This window comes from Macaca fascicularis, chromosome 6 (genome assembly GCF_037993035.2).
Source record: "Macaca fascicularis isolate 582-1 chromosome 6, T2T-MFA8v1.1".
Taxonomy (NCBI): Eukaryota; Metazoa; Chordata; class Mammalia; order Primates; family Cercopithecidae; genus Macaca; species Macaca fascicularis.
The window spans coordinates 163,509,322-163,530,556 of NC_088380.1; the positions used below are offsets into that span (position 1 = coordinate 163,509,322).

General features: G+C 40.3%; 1 protein-coding gene and 1 long non-coding RNA gene across 4 annotated transcripts in view; one reads left to right on the plus strand and one right to left on the minus strand.

The window, feature by feature from the left end:
• SGCD (sarcoglycan delta) overlaps positions 1 to 21,235 on the plus strand; it is a 625,408-nt gene that overhangs the window by 579,194 nt on the left and 24,979 nt on the right. The gene's annotated exons all lie outside the window — the stretch shown is intronic.
• Positions 2,673 to 13,025, minus strand: LOC135971461 (uncharacterized). Its single transcript, XR_010587686.2, has 2 exons — positions 12,621 to 13,025; positions 2,673 to 4,548 (listed from the first exon to the last, which is right to left on the minus strand). It is a non-coding gene; the product is annotated as an uncharacterized lncRNA (long non-coding RNA).

Here is a 21,235-nt window from a genome sequence, read left to right on the forward strand (position 1 = left end):
TTGATCTGGGAAGGCAGGACAACTCAAAGCGGGTAAAGGTGGATTCAAAGATGTTCTGATTGGCAGTTGGTTAAGAGAGTTGTTATCTAAATATCTGGAGTCAATACAAGGAGTATCTTGGTTTAGATAAGGGACTGTGAAGACCAAAGTTCTTACTATGTAGATGAAGTCTCATAGGTGGTCATCTTTAGAGGCAATAGATGGCAAATGTTTTCACTGCAGACCTTCAAAAGGTGCCGGATTCTCAGCTAATCTCTTCAAGATCAGAAAAAGACCTGGAAAGGGAAGAAGATTCTCTACAGAATGTAAATTTACTCCATAAGAGACAGCCTTGCAGGGCCATTTCAAATTATGTCAAAGAAATATATTTTGGTGTAAAATACTTTTCTTTCTTTCAGGACCTGCTATTTGTCATGTGATACGATACTAGAGTCGGGTTAGAATTTGGTATCTTATTGCCACAAAGGGTCTGTTTGGTCAGTCCTAAGATCTCTGTTTTAATGTTAATACTGGTCAGTTGTCCCTGAATTACTAAGGGAGAAGCATCTAATGAGGCAAGTTTGATGTCCCCTTCCTATCACGGCCTGAACCAGTGTTTCAGGGTTTTTTGGGATCCCCTTGGTCAAGAGGAGGGGTCCATTCAGTCCTTTGGGGGACTTAGAATCTTATTTTTGGTTTGCAGGTGCTTTACAGTGTTTGCCCCATAGAGGCAGAGTTCTAGAATTTCCTACTTTAGTAACATTTAGTAAACATTGTGTGTCCACACAGTCACCATTGAGATAGCATTGATGGCTTACTACTAAGTTCCTGCAAATGTATCTCTCAATATATTCCTTAGAGAGCAAGCACAGATAAGAAGGAAAGTGAAGATGGGTAAAAACTAACTTTTTGATGCAAGCATTCCTGGCACCCTTCAGTATCAACATAAGTATTTTTAATCAATTGTATTTTGCCAGAGGATGGGCCTCTGTTAGGAGTAGTAATTGCTGTACTTCACTTCTTGCCGTGACTTCAGGGAAAGGTTGACCCCAGGCACTGACCTGAGTTTACTTAGTGAGAGCCCTGAGGGCTTTCATCTAGTACAATTTTTGAAGTCAGCTTTTATATTTTGTTGACTTTCTGAAATTCTCTAAAGCAAAATACATCTCTCTGTAGAGGTGTTATAGGAAAAGGGTACTGATCCAGACCCAAAGAGAGGGTTCTTGGATCTCATGCAAGAAAGAATTCGGGGCAAGTCCATAGACCAAAGTGAAAGCAAGTTTATTAAGAAAGTAGAGGGATAAAAGAATGGCTACTCCATAGACAGAGCAGCCCTGAGGACTGCTGGTTTTTATGGTTATTTCTTGATTATATGCTTAACAAGGGGTGGATTATTCATGCCTCCCCTTTTTAGACCACATAAGGCTAACTTTCTGATGTTGCCATGGCATTTGTAAACTATCATAGTTCTGGCTGGAGTGTAGCAGTGAGGACAACCAGAGGTCACTTTCGTTGCCATCTTGGTTTTGGTGGGTTGTGGCCGACTTCTTTATTAGCGAGGTCTTTATGGCCTCTATCTTGTGCCGACCTCCCATCTCATTCTGTGACTTAGAATGTCTTAATCATCTGAGACCAGATCTCAGCCTTATTTTATCCAGCCCCTATTCAGGATGGAGTTGCTCTGGTTTAAATGCCTCAGACAGAGACATGACAGCCTAATATATTTCTCTGGCAAGTGGTTCCAGGATGGGGTGAGGTATGCTGCAGGCTTGGCAGATCTTTGGAAAACATGTTCAAATGAGCTGTTGGTATAGAGAGTGTTGTGGCACTCACAGAACACTGTCTTCATTTTATGAAGTCATATTCAAAAAATTAAACTTTATTTTCCTAGCCAAGGTAATGTTAGCATTTAACTATAGTAATCGACTTTTTCTATTAGGTAGGAACTGTTGTTTGCAAATATTAGAAACTAGACAGATGTGTGTTAAGAAAAAGTAGAGAGAAATATATCAGCTTGCCAGGTTTCTCACAGAATCCAGTTTCTCAGGAAACACTAGAGGCAAGGTCTGGACTCGACTCCAGCTCCTCTTTCTGCTCCCCAGTTCACGCAGCAGAACAAACCTGGGTCTTCGTGGTACACACCAAGTCCTTGTGCTCCTCCCTGCCCTTGGCTGTGCTCCACCCTTGGACTTGTGTGCCATTCCACAGACCCCTCTTCCTTCAGAGCAGCATTCCCCAACCCCTTTTCCAGGAGAGCCTGGCTTCCCACCCACTAGCTATCTATCAATCACCTCACTTTTCCTATCATTGCACTTAAACCAATGGGAAACTGATGCGTTTACGTGTTATCTATTCCCCATACTTGAATGTAAGCTTCATGAGAAGCTTATTCACATCTCTTCCCATCATCTAGAGAGACAAATGCTTCTCACATGGTAGGTTCTGAATAAATATTGACTGAATTAATATATAAATACAGGTTCAGCTATGAGGGACCCACCAATCAACTTTCCTATCAGGTAGAAATCACCTATGATTAGGGGTAACCGGGCAGGTACAGGAGACTATTATGAGTGAGGAGATACTCCCTAAAATGTCCACTACCACTTGGCTAGGTCGGACAGACCAGAATTTCCTTCCCTACCCACCAATGAATGTTTGATAATTTGAGTTTTAAAATAAACTGACAACAGTTAACAGGAAAAAAAGGTATACACATTTATTAACACATGTATGGACATGGGAGTTATACACAAAGAATGAGACTCAGAAGAAGGGCTTAGATGACTGAAGTTTTTATACTATCCTGGCAGGACAGGAAGAATAGGGACTTTGAACATGTCAGGAGGGGCTTATGGGAGGGAGAAAGGAGGAAAGGCCTGGGAGTGAAGGGGTCCTGTTAGGCAGAGGAAACCTCTCAGGTAGCAGCTCTCAGAAGGAATAGACGGGAGTTTGTGGTAAAAGCTTCTCTATCAGAATCTTATATTGTCAGACTTCAGCCTCCTTTTCCTGTGAGTTAATCTTTCCTAGATCCAGATAAGAGGTCCTCAGAGAAAGTCTGTTTGCATCTGTTGTTTACTTCATTTTACTAATGTGGATTTCCTCTCCAGATGCAAATCTCCCCAGCAAAAGGGCAGCTTTTCAAGGCTGTTTTTGTGATCTGCAGCCCCTCGGAATAGGCATCTCAAAATATGCCAAAGGAGTTGAGATATTCTGGTTTCTTTCAGCTATGTTAGCCGACTTCTAGTGTTTTCCCAACTAAACAAGGAGATATGTATTACACAGTGGCCTTGCCTTTGAGCTACTTAATCCTAATCCCTTCACCAATCCAATCAGCGATTCCACCAACTCAAAGAGCTAATTGTGCCATTCATAGAGGATCCTGGTGTGAGTCCCAGTTATGTCAAATAAATGCTCTAGTTTCCTATTCACTCCAACATACGTGAAAGGAATTGCAAATTATAAGTTTGAGATTCATATTTATAGTTGACCCTCATTATTCACAAATTCCATACTTGTGAATTTGCCTCTTTCTGAACTTTATTTGTAACCCAGAATCAACATTCACTGTGTTTACACATTTATTTATGGACATGTGTAGAGCAGTAAGAAATTGGAGTCATCCAACATACGTACTCCCAGCTGAGGTAGAACCAGGTGATGTTCTGCCACCTTGTTTCAGCTCTTATCGTAAACAAGCATCTTTCTTCGTGGTCTATTGATTGCCACATTTTTTGCACTTTTGTCCTTTGATTTTGCTGTTTAAAATCACCCCCAACTATAGTCCTGAAGTGCTGTCCAGTGTTTTTAAGCATAGGAAGGCTGACATGTGCCTTATAGAGAAAATATGTGTTAAATAAGCTTCATCAAACATGAGGTACAGTCCTGTTGGCTATGAGATCAATATTAATGAATCAATACTATTTATTAAAGTGTCTTTAAACAGAAACACACAAAAAACAAAGTTATATATTGATCAGTTGACAAAAATGTCATGACCAGAGGCTCACAGAAACCTAAGCCTGTGTTTCCCCTAGGAGCAGTGGCTCAAAGGAACAAGGACTCAGTACCCGTGATTCCAGTATTCAAAGTGACTTGATAGAACATAACTGTTGTGATTAATGAGAATTGATCGGGTGTGTTAATCCAGTGAAACTTAGTTCAAGGGATTTTCATACCTGTTTTTGTTTGCTACATCATGTAGATCTCAGTTGAAGCACATCTTTTATTTTTTTTTTTAAATATGCATCCTTTCAAAGAATCATTTTGTTTTTCTTTACCGCTTGTCTGAGTTGATCCCAGGCCGTTGGTGTCATGTTTGTGAGAATTGTATAAACATATCCATAAATATTGGGAACGCAAGCACTGTTCTACTGTTGACTGGAGAGAGAGAGATTCTATTTCTTTAGTTCACTGTTGACAGGCTCAGGAAAGGGCTCACTGAGCCATGAAAGTTGACATTTGTCACAATTCATTCCACCCTCCAGAGTAGCGAAGCTGCAGGAAACATCTTCCATTCTTTCTAACATTTCTGGTCACTCATCATATGGCATGCCACTTGTCTTGGTCCTAAAATTAATTAAGAAATAATAATGGAACGGGGGAGGTAGGAAATAGGTAAGATGAATAATGATTAAATTCAATGCAATTATTATGAATTGACTTTAGAGTAAATGGAAAGGACAGGAGATGATAGCCTTTAAGACTGGTGGAAACTCATCAGCAAAGGGTAATTTGGTTGCTGAAGTCAGGCTTCAAACTCAATGAGGATTATGCAGGGCACAACTGAAAAGAAAGGTGGACTGGTTACACTTGCACATTTAGGGTTTGCAAATGGTCTTTTTCTGTCAGCCTTGGCTTGCTCATTATGCTGGCTTTCCCCCATCCTGAGTGACTAATCCATGTTGCCATTTCATCATCATCAATCTTTCCTTTATTCAATGTGCATTTACTTGGAGCTGTTATGAGTTGCTAGACAAGATGAGACTGAGAGATGCTATACTGTGTGAAGTTGAAGTGTTTGGACTGTAATTCAAGAGTGCCTGGATTTGAATTGCAGCTTGCCACTTATTAACTATGTCATTTCGGTCTGGTTAATTAACCTGCTTGGGCCTCAATTTCTACAACTGTGAAGTACAGATAAACACCAGGTCCCATAAGGCTCTTGTGAGGATTAAAAGAGATCATCCTCATATTGATGCTCTGTGCAGTACCTGGCATAGAGCAAGTACTTGTCTGAGAAACAGAAGAGTGGCCACTGTGCCAAGGTGTCCTTAGAAAGAATGGTGCAAGACAAGGGTCAGCAGGCCAGAATCCTGCAGGGCCTTACAGGGAGCCAAGGCTAAGATGTTTAAACAAATTCTTAAATGTCTTTGCATGGTTTGAAGCAGAGCACTGACAACATTGTTTGGAAGAAAAGAACGTGTATTGCAGAAATTATATTTAGTATAAATGATTTTTTAACTAGAAAAAATTGCCTGACAGCCTTAATACTCCACTTTTCTTCAGCCTGGGAGTGAAGGGGTCCTGTTAGGCAGATGAGCTACCCTACAGTGCTCCTAAATACCCTGACATAAAATCCTGCTAGGATGCACTAACTTTGATGTTGATGATGAAAGCACCGGTGAAAGAAGCATTAACAACTGATATCCATGACATGGCTTACCCTTGTCAGTTTCACGGGCATTATTTTACTCAAACCTCACCACTACCTACCACTATCTTATCCCATTTTATGGATGAGGAACTGAGGCTAGAAATCTCACAGGTAGGAAGCACCTGTATTTCCACTGCACATTTTCTGCTCCAGGGCTCGCTGGTTTCTCACTGATTTCCAGAGCGGACTCAAATGTGATGGAGACAGCCCTGAGGTCAGACAAGTTGTCTTAGCTCTGCTTCTTGCCTTTGTGCCCTCAGTCTTCCTATTTGAAAAATGTGCATAATACCACCTACTTCAGAGTGGTTGTGAGGAATCACTGTGTACAAAGCAGTCAGCATAGTGCCAGGCATATAGTAGCCACTCCTTAAATGTTCTACTATGGTCATTATTTTGCGGCATTGCCAGTTCACTATTGTGTTCTCCGGACGTAATTCACAGAAGGATTAGAATGCTTTAAGTTGTTTCCTTAAAAGGCTCCTCCTTCCCATTAACTAGCTCCCTTGTCTCTGAGACAGCATGTCATGTATGATAGAAACACAGCCCACCCCCGTAAAGGACTGCTATGTCATTTACACATCTGTTCCTCCTCCCTCGATAGGGGTGGAACAGAGAAGCTCTCTATGCACACATTCAGGAAGCTAAGCCCCAATTCTTTCTAAACTAGTTTTCTCCATATTATGCTTTTTAATTAAACCTTTCAAGGTTTAATTATGAAACAACATGAGTCATCTTTGTTTCTGAAAATGTATTTGTGGTTTGGCTAATTATGTAGTGAGATTTAATATGATTTCTCCTCATGTGTGAAATTAATACATTGAATATTTTTAAAAGGAAAACATCTAAAGCATTTACCTGGGCACCAGATGGCGAGCAAATAATCAGTTCAAAGGAGTTCCTCTTAAAGTCATGCTAAGAAAAGCTGTGCTGGTTTTAACTGGGTCACTTTACATGGGATGCCTCAAAGAGAAACACTGTGTCTTAACCAATACATCTAATCCTGCAGCCTTTAGTGTCACTCCATTGCTTGGAGATAAGATCCAGCTTTCTTTTCAAAGTGCTTCACTCTAATACTGACTCCCACGCAGCTCCTGAATACTATTCTCCAACTACATCCTACACTGTCATTCTTCAAAACTGCGAGGCTCCTTCATGCCTCGGTGGTCTTGTACATGGTGTGGTTCTCCCTGCAGTGCCTTGTCTCATTGTTTTTGGATAAACTTATATGCATTTGTGTTGACAATATCTTTGTTTTCTATATTCTGATCCTTTGACATCATGGGGGAATTGCTGATGCTGGAGGAACTGCCTCTTGCAGGGTTGGTGAATTCCTAGACATAGCAAACAGCTGCCTACCTGCAAGCCTCCCTCTTTCATATGCAAACCATCTAATCCAGGGAGCAGATCCAACTACCTCCATGATCAGACTCTCACTTTCTAGCTCCCCTAATCACTCTAGGGTGCCAGACAACTGGGGACAGCCCCTCCACCCAATGCCACTAAAAATCCCTCAAACTAGCCCATCCTAAGCTTGCTTACTATGTCTTTGCTTGGTCTCTGCATGGAACCCACAATAGAGGCTCCTGCCTACATTTTCCCTTTACTCCCTGTGCCTCCTGACCAACCCCAGGGCTTTTCCATGTGACCCCTCTTGAGTGGATGATATGCCTGTGCCTCTAGAGATCTGTAGGTATAAGGTTCTTCCATCCTGACAGTCATTTCTGTGTCTGCCTGTTTTAACTGTAACCAAGGTTTGTCATAATTGGGTATAGTAAAACATCTTTCCAAGTGCAGCTCAAAAGCCACTTTCTCTGTGTCGGCTTCCCCATTTCTCTTCCAAAGAGGCTTACTGTTTGCAAGCTGCATTGTAATACAAACATCTCTGTCTTCCTCATTAGGCTAAGCTAAATGAGGCTAAATTTAGCCTCATTAGGCTAAATTCCATGCTACGTTTGTCTCTGAATTCCCAACCTTTAGCGTGAGGCCTGGTGTAAGTATGTATGCAGTACACATGAGGAATATGTGAATGAAATGAAAATAATACACCCTTTCAAGCTGAATCCATTAGTAGCAGATGAGTCAGAAAATAGTAGGGTATGAATGTTTCCCTAATTCTCCCAATATGAATGGGCACTGTAACTTGTTAGTTCAAAGCACAAGTCCCTCAATTTCAACTATGCCATGTCCCAAGTATGTGGCTTTGGGAAAGGTGTTTCTTCTCAATGTGCTTTGGCTTTTTATCTTAAATATAGGGATAATAGGCCAGGCTCAGTGGCTCACACCTGTAATCCCAGCACTTTGGGAGGCCGAGGTGGGTGGATCACTGGAGCCCAGGAGTTGGAGACCAGCCTGGCCAACATAGCAAGACCCAGTGTCATAAAAACAAAAAAATTTTTTTTTTTTAAATAGGGATAATAATAGTATCTATCTCCAAGTGCTTTAAAGATGAAACAGGCATGGTGGTTCACACATATAATCCCAGCACTTTGGGAGGTCGAGGCAGGAGGATCGCTTGAAGTCATGCGTTCAAGACCAGCCTGGCAACAAAGTGAGACCCTATTTCGACATAAAAAATCAAAAAAATTAGCCAGGTGTGTTGGCACATGCCTGTAGTCCCAGCTACTCAGGAGGCTGAGGCAAAAGGATCACTTGAGCTCAGGACTTTGAGGCTGCACTGAGTTATGATAGCACCACTGCCTTCAGCCTGCGTAACAGAGTGAGACCCTATCTCAAAAATATATATATATAAAAATATAAAAAGATGAAAAGAAGGAAGGCTACAGGTCTTTTCACAAACTCTTTGCTCTGCCTGTAATACCCTTTTCTGCTCCTCCTCTACTGCCTTACCCCTCCTTACCCTTGATGAGAGAAACCTTCTCTTATGTTTATGTATACAAATATGCACACATACAGAGAGAGAGAGAAGTGGAAGGTGGGGAAAATAGAAAAAGATTTATTTTAAGGAATTGGGTCACACAGTTGTAGAGGCTTGGCACACACAAAATTTTCAGGGTAGGCCAGCAGGTGGAAACCCAGGAAAAGGTTGCCGTTTTTTGAGAAAAGACTGCCTTTTGACACAATTGTTGTTCTTCCAGGAGGTCAGTTTTGTTCTACTCAGACTTTCAACTGATTGAATGAGGCCCACACACATTCTGGAGCCTAATCTGCTTTATTCAAAGTCCACTGATATAAATGTTAACCTCATCATATATTTTATATGCATATATGTGTGTGTGTATACACACACACACACACACAGAAACATCTAGAATAATGTTTGACCAAATATCTGGACACCATGACCTAGCCAAGTTTACACATATAATTAACCATTAGAGATTGTAACCTGAATGAGGGCAAGATTCAGTTTACTGTGGCTAACTGCTGAATCTAGCACAATAATAATTATTTTCCGAGTGGACATACAGCATTGCAGAGTGTATACCTAAATGTGTCATCTGTGGTGGATGGCGTTACACTATACAGTAGAAACTTAGGAGACAGCCAGGACCCAGGAATTTAAATGGCTGTCATATGATGAAAGGAAAGTTCCCAGAACATCCACTAGTGAAGGTCTGTAAGAGGGGTGATAGGTAGAGGGAACCAACAAGGAGACCCTTTAAGCCTAGGCCCTAGGCACAGAGGGTTTTGGCAGTCAAAGGAACTTTTTTTTTTGCTAGCTGTTGGTTTTTATTTCCAAACCCCAATGTAGACTGATAAGCAGAGCTGGATCACACTTGGGTCATAAGGATTACACAGTTCTCCTTTACCAAAGACTGACCCAGAGAGAAACACTCTCTAATAGAGAGAGTAAGTCACCTCAGATGCCTTATTGCTTCTTCCAAGTACTTGGCTCCTACCCTTGTAGTCCCAGAAGCTCCATCCCTGCCTTCTCTGCAGGAGGGAATGAGGACTGGCAGAACTTTCAGATGCCACAAGGAGCCAAAAGAGACCATGTTTGTGTCCATTGCTTTTTATCTAAGTATCAATGAACAGTCACTGAGCATCAGTTCAACAAATGGATATTAAGCACCAATTATGGGGAAAGGAGATGTAATGACCAAATGACCATATAACTACTAAAAAAAGGTCAGGCAGGAATAAATATTAGGGAGGAAAAAGAAAGCAGGACCAGTAGAAGGTGAGCATCTGGGGAGGATTCTGTTTCAAATGGGTGGTCAGGAACCACCTTTCAAATCAACTGACATTTGAGCATATAACAGAAGGGGGTACGCCAAGTATATATTTGGGGAAATGTGTTTGTGCAAAGGCCCTGTGGATTGATCATGCTTTGTATGTTCAAGGAAGAGCACAGTAACTGATGTAGCTAGAACAGCGTGAACAAGGGGCAGAATATTCTGACAGGAGGGTGGAGAAGCAGCATGGAGCCAGATGCTATGAAGCATTCTGGATGATGTGAAGAGTGGACCTCTTACCCTGTCTGAGGTGGCTACCACCTATGGGTTTTGAGCAAAGAATCAATGGGTGCCCAGCAGAGGGCCTGTACTCTGAAACAAAAGGCAATCTCCCAAAGAAAGCTTTATTTTCTCATTCACTCAAAGTTACCTTTTGCTCATAAAGTTTGCTTTCTAAGGATTACACTTTGGTCCAGATGTGCCACCTTTATTACATTCTGGCTTCTGTGAGAAGAAATGACTATGGGGGCAGGGAGGAAAGCCAGGAGACCAGTTAAAGAGCCTTTTGCAAAATCCAGGGAAGATAGGATGGTGGCTTGGACTAGGATGGCAGCAGCAGACATTTCGAAAAGTGCTTAGATTTTGAATATATATTGAATGCAGAGATAATGGGATTTCCTGACATGTTAGTGTGTGGATGTGAGACAAAAGGATTAGTGATAGCCTCAATGATTGTAGCCTGAGCAACTGGAAGATGAGGCTGCACACAGCAGGAATGGCAGGGAAGGCAGCAGGTGGGGCCTAGGCCTGGAGAGTTGGGGAGGGGCAGAAATCAGAAGTTTGGTGTACATGTGTTAAGTTTGAGATGTTTCAAGTTGGATATACAGAAGGAAAAAATAAGTAGACAGTTGGAGGTACAAGTATGGAGTTCAAGGCAGAAGATGTCAGTATAGGATTAATCTGTATAGAGATGGTAACCATGCTAGGATACTGGTTAAGATCACCTAGGAAGTAAGTATTGAATGATGTCACATGCTGCTGGGAGATTGACTAACAAAACTGGCACTAGACTGTTCCGTTTTTTCCCATCATGGAAATGGAAAGAGCTAAAATAATCAAATATTTAAAGGAGTTTTGATATCAAAGGGAGAGAAATTAGGCAGTAGTTGAAGGGGTATTTGGGGGTCAATGAATCTAATGGAGCACATCTGTATGCAGATGAGAGTGACGCAAGAGAGAAAGGAAAATTGATGATACAGAAGAGAGGAGGGGCTAACAAGATGGTACACTCAAGTGGGGAAGAAAAGACCCAGAATGTGAGCAAGGGCTGAACCCTAGAAGCATGGAGAGTCCATGCAGAGCAACAAGGTGGGAGACAGACAAGGTGAGGACTGATGCAGAGTGAGTAGTGGGTGGTGGGAATATATGGAAGTCCTCTTATGATGATTGTCTTTTTCTTAGTGAAATAGGAAGCAAGGTCATTAGCAAAGAAAAGGAAGACTGTCACGTCCATATCACTTTCTCTTTTGATTCTAGTGTTTCCCAATTGGACTCCCAAAGAACCAGAGCAATTGATCACAAAAATACTTGGCACCTGAAAAACAAGCATGGTCAATCACAGAAATAATGATTATTTCTTGAATGACTATGTGATCTCTATAAGCCTTGAGTGCCCTGTTGTTTATTCCTAGAGTGAAATCATATTTCCCTGGTGAAGTAATTTAGGAAGGAATGCCATTCAGCTAACTCTGAAGCCCACAAGGTAGTCGATTCTCCTTTTGCCTCCCCCTTGTCTCTTTTTTATTAAGTAGATCAAATTAGTCTCTCCTCTCAAATTGCGTCTCCCAGTACTGAAAGCTCTGAAAAAAAAAAAAAAAAAAAAAAACCCACACAAACAGAGTAGTAAAGACAAATTCTGCAAATGAAGGAAACAGAACAGAGGAGATAATCTGAGCAGGCAAGACCAAGTTTGTTTTTTGGCAGACATAGTAAGAAGGAAAGCTGTGAACACTCACACATTAATGATTTTTATATTGTCACAACTATAATCAAAGCCCCGATGACAGTGTTGTCATAAAGTCTATACAGCCACTACTCTTGGCTTGGGTTTACCATGTATCCTGGGCTACAGGTTCAGAATTCACCATGATAAATCATTCCATGGCTGTTCAAGCTCCCCTTATCACACTGTGTTTTAGTATCTCTTCCCAAGCCTAAAATACAACGTGTACTTTTACACCAAATATAGAATCTCAGAGAAAGAAGCCTGGAGTTTATCTTATCCAATGCTTCTTCCAGTTCCAGAATTATTCTTATACATTCCCTGGCAGCCAGCCATTTGGACTTTATAAACAGCCTCAGCTATAGGTCGACCATTCCACTTATGGGATGTTTTGCATTATAACAAGCTGAAATCTCTCCCTTCTACTTCTAACGTGTGAATCTTTGACTACTCTCTGGGGCCACAGAAGACAAAACACATCCTATCACCTTTCTGTGGGGACCCAGCCACCATCTTTCCTCCATCTTGCCCAATAAAGGTGCAATCAGTTTCTGAATCACATATGTCCTCATTTAGGGTAAAAGCTTTTTGTATAATCTTCTCTTGCTAGTAAATTAGACTTAAAAAAAATGAATATGCCTATTGGATGTGAAGCTCTGAGTAGTCCTTTGCCTAGAGAGGGTTAAAAGCTTCTGTAATGCCAGCACTACCAAATTTAATGGAAAGGACAGAACTGGATGAAATTATATTTTAAATGATATATCTGCCAGGATTACTACAAGGAATGAAAGGGAAGGAGCACCAGGTTATCTGAAATTGAAAGGTAAAATGAGGGAGAGTCACTCACCCTGCATCCCACTGAACTGTCACCTCCATCCTGCTCCTGAACATCTTTCTTCTGTCACATATTCATTCAGTGGTGGCAAGCTCCAATCTTTGAGCTAGGTGCCAGAGTTTGAATGGTGAGCATTCTTTCACTTCTTCAACACCTGTTTATTATAGACCTAAACGTTGTCAGCATCATCCTACCAATGGGATTAGCAGTGAACAAAACAATAGGAAAAAACATTCTTCTCTTTGTGCAGTTAATATTCTAGTGAGGAAAATAAATGAATCAAATAACCCCACAAATATATGCAAAGTTGCAGCAGTTAACAATGCTATGAAGGGAGGATTCAGGATGCTACAAGAGCATGTAATAGGAGGAACCTGAGCTAGTTCAAATGATGAGGAAAGCCTCCCCTGAGGGAGTGATGCTTGACTTGCGCTCTTGAGGATGAGCAGGAGAAGGGCTGGCACAGGAGTGGCATGTGTGAGAGCTGAAAGGAAGGCACGAACAAGATCAGAGATCAGAGGTAAGGAAAATCCAGACAACGTAGGGCTTGTGGGCCATGTTAAGATTTTTCACTTGTTAGCCTATGAGCAGTGAGAGTCCACTGAAGTGTTTTAAGCCAAGTGTGTGTGTGTATGCATGCATGTATAATATGAGCAAATTTGTAAGAGATCACTCTTCCTGCAATGTAGAGAGTGGATGGGAAGTGGATGGTGAAAATAGAGTTAGGAAATTATTCTCATGTTTCAGAGGAGAAATGACAGTGAATTGGATCAAGGTGATAGCAGTGGGTTTAAAAATACAGTGACAGATTTGCAAGAGTTTGAGGAGATAAACCCAAATCACGGTGATTTGAATCTGGGAGGCAAGGGAGAGCACGAAGACTGCAGAAATCCCTGGCGAGGCCTGTCATGTGCACATTTCGGTCATCTGGCATGGAAGATAATGCACTGCACCAGGGTAGGCACTGTCCATTGTTAGTTTAATACGATGTTTGCATAGGACACCTAGTTACTGTTATGTAACTTCTGGACAATGGAGCAAGATGTAACTGTGGCATAAGAAAATATAACTAGATATTATTCTAGTGATTTGGCTTTCTAAAGACGTATTGTGGTGGTTGTTTACAAGTATGTAAGTTAATTGTGCTAGAGTTTCAGAATGATGTGTTTAAGGGGTATAAGTATCTGCAAGCCCCCAGTTAGGTCTCACTGAAAACTGGCAGGGCTACACACTGAACAGACGCAATCCCATAGCCATCAATTCATGCCAATCTGGAGAGACTTGAGAAATTTCTCTTCTGGATATTTAATCCTCCAGCTTGAGATTTCTTACTTTGCTGAGAATGTGTTTTTTGTACTTAGGGCAGTAAAATATAACTTGAGATGATTGAAATTCCAGGATGCTCATTTTTCTGAGGCTTTCACATAGCGTTCTGCTGGACTTCCACAGCATCAGGAAAGGAATCCTAGGTAGTCACTAAGGGCAGTGATGCCACTCGCTGGGAAAGGAAGCTCTGTAAGAGTGTCAGATTTGGGGAGGAAATGCCCCAGTTAATTTGGGGTATATTGAGTTTGGATGTCTAAGATGAAACGCAGTCACGGAGATGTTGATCAACAATATGAGTCTGGAGTTCTAAGGAGTTGTCTAGAATGAGAGCTCTAAGAATGACATACACTGTCTCGGGGAGAATCATACTTGATCAAGAAGCATTGCATATTAGAAATGCTGTTGAGAGCCATTTCTGCAAGGAAGGTTGGGCCAGGGCCTCCCTACTCTGAGGTTCTATGATTTATTAATAGGTATTCTTAAAACCACTGAGTGTCTGAGTAAAGCTGTGTTAGCCCTGGATGAATTGGTTAGAAAGAAACAAGACTACTTAAGCCAGCCTATGGAAATGTATGAGGAGGAAACAGGAGTGTGATAGATTCCAGAGCCAGCTGGGCCTGATGGGTTCCATAAATAGGAACTGGACTCCATCTGTAAGACAGATGATCCCTTTCTCTGGAGGGAAGGGTCCCTGCTTTTGTTGGCAGTGAAACAAAATGGCCACCCCAGCCCTAGCCAGAGTGGCCAACCGAGACTGGCCAACTCCACACTCTTGCCCTAGGTAAAATATCCTACCAGCCCATTTCCAAGTATCTCAGTCCAGGGAGTATGCCCACTGCCTGCTCAGCAGGGGTTGTGGGAACGGAATTTCTCAGAAAGGGCATTGGCAGGCTTGATAAATTGACTAATGTGTCTGCACACAACATAATGATCTTCCCATCTTTGAAGAAAAAAAAATTTCTTTCCAATCAACAACTCTTAATTTGCACATCCATATTTCTCTTTGGTAATTTATTACTCTTATGCTTTCTGTCAACTATTTTCTATCTGTCACTTTCCAGTACTGGATATTAATATTTCCTTTCTCAAATTCTAGTCATCTCTGAAGCATTTTGCACTTCTCAATTGTATTTATGTCACTGTTTGATCTTGTTTTGTGTCTAAGTCGTTATCATCATGTAATCCATCTTGAAGATGGCCATACTGAAGCATTCTGAATTTCCTGAAATATTTTAGAGCTATTTGCATCTTCTTTTCTTTTCAGAGACCTGGCCTATTACAATAATTATGAGGAGGGTCAGCCTCAGACCCTAATAAAACTGCCCCCTAAGAATGTTTGTCTCTCCTGAAAACAGCACGGGCATCTGGACATGTCCAAAATCTAACCCTTTAGGTTCTTCCCTGCTCCTTGTCCTGTGTTGCCAGACTTAGGACATAAATCTGGTTATCATTCCTCTGTGCGTTAACCTCTATTTACTTTCTAACTTGTGTACCATACTCTGCAATATTTTCTCTGTCCTGAAGCCAGATGGTCTCTCTAAACACAGTCTTACCATGTCTACCATGTAATTCACTGTTTAACTGCCTTTAAAGGAAAGACCCCATACTCCTTTCTCCAGCCAACAAGGTTCTAATGGCCTGCTCACCCCTCTCCTACTCCTTGGGCTTAATAACCTCTTTATGCTCCTTCAGCCTGAAGAAATCTTTCTTCCGTCTCCTGTTTCTTTCTCCTTAAGGTCCCCTCCCTCAAGTGTGGGTTAGCCCCACCAAGCCCAGCTCAGATTCTCCATCTCATTCTAATCCTCTTACAATAACTGCTTTTTCTTATATTTCAGTTGTCAGGTTTACAGGTTTATCTTCCACAGGAGAGGAAGTGCAATTAGTGCTGATGTTAGGGCCAGAATGGTTGGGTTCAAAACCAAGTTTTGCTGCTACATATCTGTATGATTGTGGTCAAGTTACTTAACCTCTCTGTGCCTCAGTTTTCTCGATGCAAAACAGGGATAGTAATAGAATCTGTTAAACAGTACATCATTATATTCTCTACATTTAGTACTATGGTAACACATAACCAAGCCTCAAATATCTATAGAATAGTGTTCCAAATGAAGGTAATGTTTATTTAGGACCATTGCAATAGGTTCAGGGAGCACTGCACCTGCGGTTTCACAGCCAGGGAGAGAAATTGGGCTCAACTCTAAACACAGCAAGTTGGGAATGTACAGCCTAGAACCAGGGTGAGGCTCAATGGATGGAAAATAACTAAGAGGAAGCATCAGGGGTGAGGGAGATCCTGACTCAACTGACCCAGCAGGATTCTTGCAGAAGAAAGACCAGGTGATCAGACCCAGGGGGATGGTGGAGGATGAGGAACTCACACTGATAACAAGGGTAGCATAGGGAGTTATTGCTAAAGCTGGATTTTACAAGGATAGGGGAAAAGAGGCATGAGAAAGTTCAGATGCCCGACTAAAATTTCGTCAAGCAAGAAATCTTTGTCAATGGACAGTGAGTGTTCAGTATTTGATTGGAGACAGACCAGTACTATCTTCTGGTCAATTGTTAAAAACATATAGAACTGAAGAATACCCAGGTTCTTAAAATGATTCAAAATATTAGCAAAAGTTGGCAAAAATAATGTTAGAATAGCAGTGTTTCCAAGTATATGCTAAAATTAAATTCTTAAGCGCTCTGGAAAGAATACAAAACTGTGAAGTTAGATCTGGGTTTGAGCCTTATCTCTGTTATTTATCTATGTGTTCCATAAGCTAAATCCCTTTTTTCTCTCTGTCTTGGTTTCTTCATAAATGAGAATAATAATGCCAATATTATATAAATCATGAACTAAATAAGATATGCATAAATTACCTATCGTAGAACTTAATAGAGAAGGTAATTAATATACTGGGTTTCCCTTGGTAAATCACCTTCCGTCTTTTATACAAATTTATTTTCAATGTAAAGTACAAAAGGCAGTTGGAAGAGATAAGAACAGGTAAAACTTTCCTGTTTATCCTGTGAATATTAAATAGTTAAATCCATAAACAATAAGATAGCTAACATTTTAAAATAGCAAAGTGTGCTGGGCACTGTTCTATGTATCTTATATTAAATACCTCAATTATCCTCCCCACAATCTTGTGAGGTCACTACTAGTGTTATCCTCTTGTAACAGTTGGAGAAGTTTCCAAAGAAGACCAAAAGATAATCAGAAATAGAGAAGAATAACTTCGTGACAAATCTCAGAGTCCATTCTGAAACCCATGGTAGCATTGAATGGGGAAGGAAGCAATCATCAAAACGATAGATTTTCCTTTGCTTGGAAACTGGAATTTTCATAGTAATGGTACCTTCCTCTCTCTCCTCCCACATTCAGAAAAAAGTTACTGCATGAGGTAGAACAGCCTGGCCAACATGGCAAAACCCCATCTCTACCAAATACACAAAGGTTAGCCGGGTGTGGTGGCAATGCCTGTAATCCCAGCTACCTGGGAGGTCACTTGAACCCAGGAGGCGGAGGTTGCAGTGAGCCAAGTTTGTGCCACTGCACTCCAGCCTGGGTGACAGAGTGAAACTCTGTCTAAAAAAAAAAAAAAAAAGGTAGAGTCACTGCACATGCTTAGAACTTATAGAAGCTTGATTCTTTTTTATCAGCAGTGCCCTCCACCACCCGAAGATAAGACTTTTTAAAATAGTGATTGATATTTTTCTGTCATAGTTATTTCTTAGCCAAAAGATAACCCAACAGTTGCTTAGAGTAGCATTTTTTTCAACTTCACCATGCACAATGGTCTGTGTGACTTCTTCCCCCACTACCCCAGGATTCAAACACATTCATAAATGTGCTCCAAAATCACCTGGGTTGCAAAAACATCACTTCTATAAAAGAGTTACACCATAACTGTTGGAAATTAACTGATGATAAATGTTGTCTAACCCAGAGAACTATATTGCAATGAAGTTGAGGATTTATCGATAAATGTGATAATAATCCTCTATCTTTGTTTACATCTGTAATTAATGCAGTTCAGGAAGGAGCCCTTGAAACCTTATATAAACAAGATTTATCCTTACTGGAATAGATTACAGCCATATGTCACCATTCAAAAGGTAATTGGTACATTTCATTAGAAAGTAATTGAAAAAAATTATTTTAATACCTTGTAATAAATAATCTTGATAAAGATTATTAGCAGAGATATCTGTACCATGTAGAGAATTTGCTTTGCATCAAAAGATGGCATATGCTATACATCATTCTTGGATTTTTCTGAGGAGCTTTTACGTACCTTGTGATTGAATAAAGACTAGTACATAATTACATACTGAGCTTTCCTTTGAGAACAAGTCCTCCTTATAGCCGCATGCCTTTAGCATTCCCCTGACTGGCATTGACAGTAAGTCCCTAGTTTACTCTCTATCTCTCCGGTGAAAATCTCCCACATGTATTAACAAATATTTCTAACAGTGGCTTAAAGCAAAGGCCTCAGAGGCAGTGAGGCAGTGAGACTAGGTTATGAACTCTCATATTTTGACTACATGGAATTGATGATAGGATCTATCTCTCAGGGTTGTAGCAAGCATGAAATGGGATGATACACATAAAGGATTTAAGTAATTCTTGGAATACAAGAAGCATCCAATGAATATTAATAAATAGTATTATTATCTTTTCTATCAGTGTCTTACTGCCCTGATCTTTTAAGATGAGACATCCTAGGCTGATCTTTTATTTAAAATACATTATAAAATCAAGGTTAGTATATATAAGCAATTTTTCTCCATTTCTGTGTTACATCCTACAAGAAAACAGTAAAATGTACAATATTCTCATTGCCATCCATAGGCAGAACTGAAAATAACTTCTAACATCCCATGTCCCATTCTCCTCATCAAGGCCCTGAAGTGAAAACAGAACAATTCTTTTTAGAGTTTCATAACTTTGTGAGCTACTATGTAGATTAAAGTCATTCCATTTAGGTCTTCAACGAAGGAAGTGTAAAAATCCCAAGAGGCCAAGTAGAATGAAATTATACTTCTGACAGAGAACCACCTGAAATATCAAAACAATGGCTGAAAAGAGGCGAGTTAAAATTTTTTCATTGTGCATCTGAAATTCAGCAGCATTTGAGAGGTTTTCTCCACCTCCTTTCATAATTGTACCACAATATACTCCAGACCTATACTAAAGACAATGTACACATATATTACAAGGATATAATTAGAATTTTTATTACCTTTATTTTTAAGTTAAGATTCAGAGAAGTTGAACACTTATCCAAAATCACAGGTCTACTAAATGTCAGACCCTAGATTCTGTGAGGTTTTTTTTTTTTTTTTTTTTAGCTTTTAGTTGAAGTTCAGGAGTACAATTACAGGTTTGTTACATAGGTAAACTTGTGACATGGGTGTTTGTTGTACAGATTATTTCATCACCCAGGTATTAAGCTTAGTAACCATTCATTATATTTCCTGATCCTCTCAACCCCCGAAATGCCCCAGTGCATGTTGTTCCCCTGTATGTATCCATGTGTTCTCATCATTTAGCTCCCTTTTACAAGTGAGAACATGCAGTATTTGGTTTTGTTTTGTGTTAGTTTGCTGAGGATAATGGCCTCTAGCTCCATCCATGTTCCTGCAAAGGACATGATTTCATTGTTTTTTATAGCTGCTTAGTATTCCATGGTGTATATGTTCCACATTTTCTTTATCCAGCCTATCATTAATGGGCATTTAGGTTGATTCCATGCCTTTGTTATGGTGAATAATGCTGTAATAAAGATATGTGTGCATGTGTCTTTATAATAGAATAATTGATATTCCTTTGGGTATATACCCTATAATGGGATTGCTGGGTCAAATGGTAGTTCTGTCTTTAAGTCTTTAAGGAATTGCCACACTACCTTCCACAATGTCTAAACTTATTTACACTCCCACCAACAGTGTATAAGCATTCCTTTTTCTCCACAACCTCACCAGTATCTATTTTTTTTTTTACTTTTTAGTAATAACCGTTCCGACTGGTGTGAGGTATCTCACTGTGGTTTGGATTTGCATTTCTCTGATGATTACAGATTTTGAGGTTTTTTTCATGTGTTTGTTGGCCACACATATGTCTTCTTTTGAAAAGTATCTATTCATGTCCTTTGCCTACTTTTAATGAGGTATTTTGCATCTGACAAGAGCAAAGTTTGCAAAAATGTTCTCCCATTCTGTAGGTTGTCTGTTCACTCTGTTGATAGTTTCTTCATTTCTTTGGCTGTGCAGAAGCTCTTTAATTACATCTCATTTGTCAATTTTTTCTTTTGGCATTTCATCATTACATCTTTGCCCATGCCCGTGTCCTGAATGGCATTCCCTAGGTTGTTTTCCAGGGTTTTCAGAGTTTTGGGTTTCACATTTAAGTCTTTAATCCATCTTGAGTCAATTTTTATGTATGATGTAAGGAACAGGTTGTTTCAGTCTTCTGTATATGGCTAGCCAGTTATCTGAGCATCATTTATTTATTGAATAGGGAGTCCTTTTTCCATTGCTTGTTTTTGTCAGGTTTGTCAAAGATCAGATAGTTATAGGTGTGTGGTCTTATTTCTGGGTTCTCTATTTTGTTCCATTGGTCTGTGTGTCTGCTCTTCTACCAGTACCATGCTGTTTTGGTCACTGTAGGCTTGTAGTATAGTTTGAAGTCAGGTAGCATGATGCCTCCAGCTTTATTCTTTTTGTTTAGGATGACTTGGTTATTCGGGCTCTTTTCTGGTTCCATATGATTTTTAAAATAGTTCTCTAGTTCTGTGAAGAATGTCAATGGTAGTTTAATAGTCATAGCATTGTATCTATAAATTGCTTTGGGCAGTATGGCTATTTTTACAATATTGATTCTTCCTATCCATGAGCATGGAATGTTTTTCCATTTCTGCCATCTCATTTCTTTGAGAAGTGGTCTGTAGTTCTTTAGAGACATTTCACTTCCCTGGTTAGCTGTATTGCTAGGTATTTTATTATTTTTGTGGCAGCTGTGAATGGGAGTTCATTCTTGATTTGGCTCTGGGCTTGACTGTTGTTGGTGCATAGGAATCCTAGTGATTTTTTGCACATTGATTTTCTATTCTGAGACGTTGCTGAAGTTGCTTACCAGCTTAAGAAGCTTTTGGGCTAAGACCATGGGGTTTTCTAGATGTACAGTCATGTTGTTTGTAAACAGGGATAGTTTGACTTTCTCTCTTCCTATTTGAATGCCCTCTGTTTCTTTCTCGCCTGAATACCCAGGTCAGAACTTCCAGTACTTGAATATGAGTGGTGAGGGA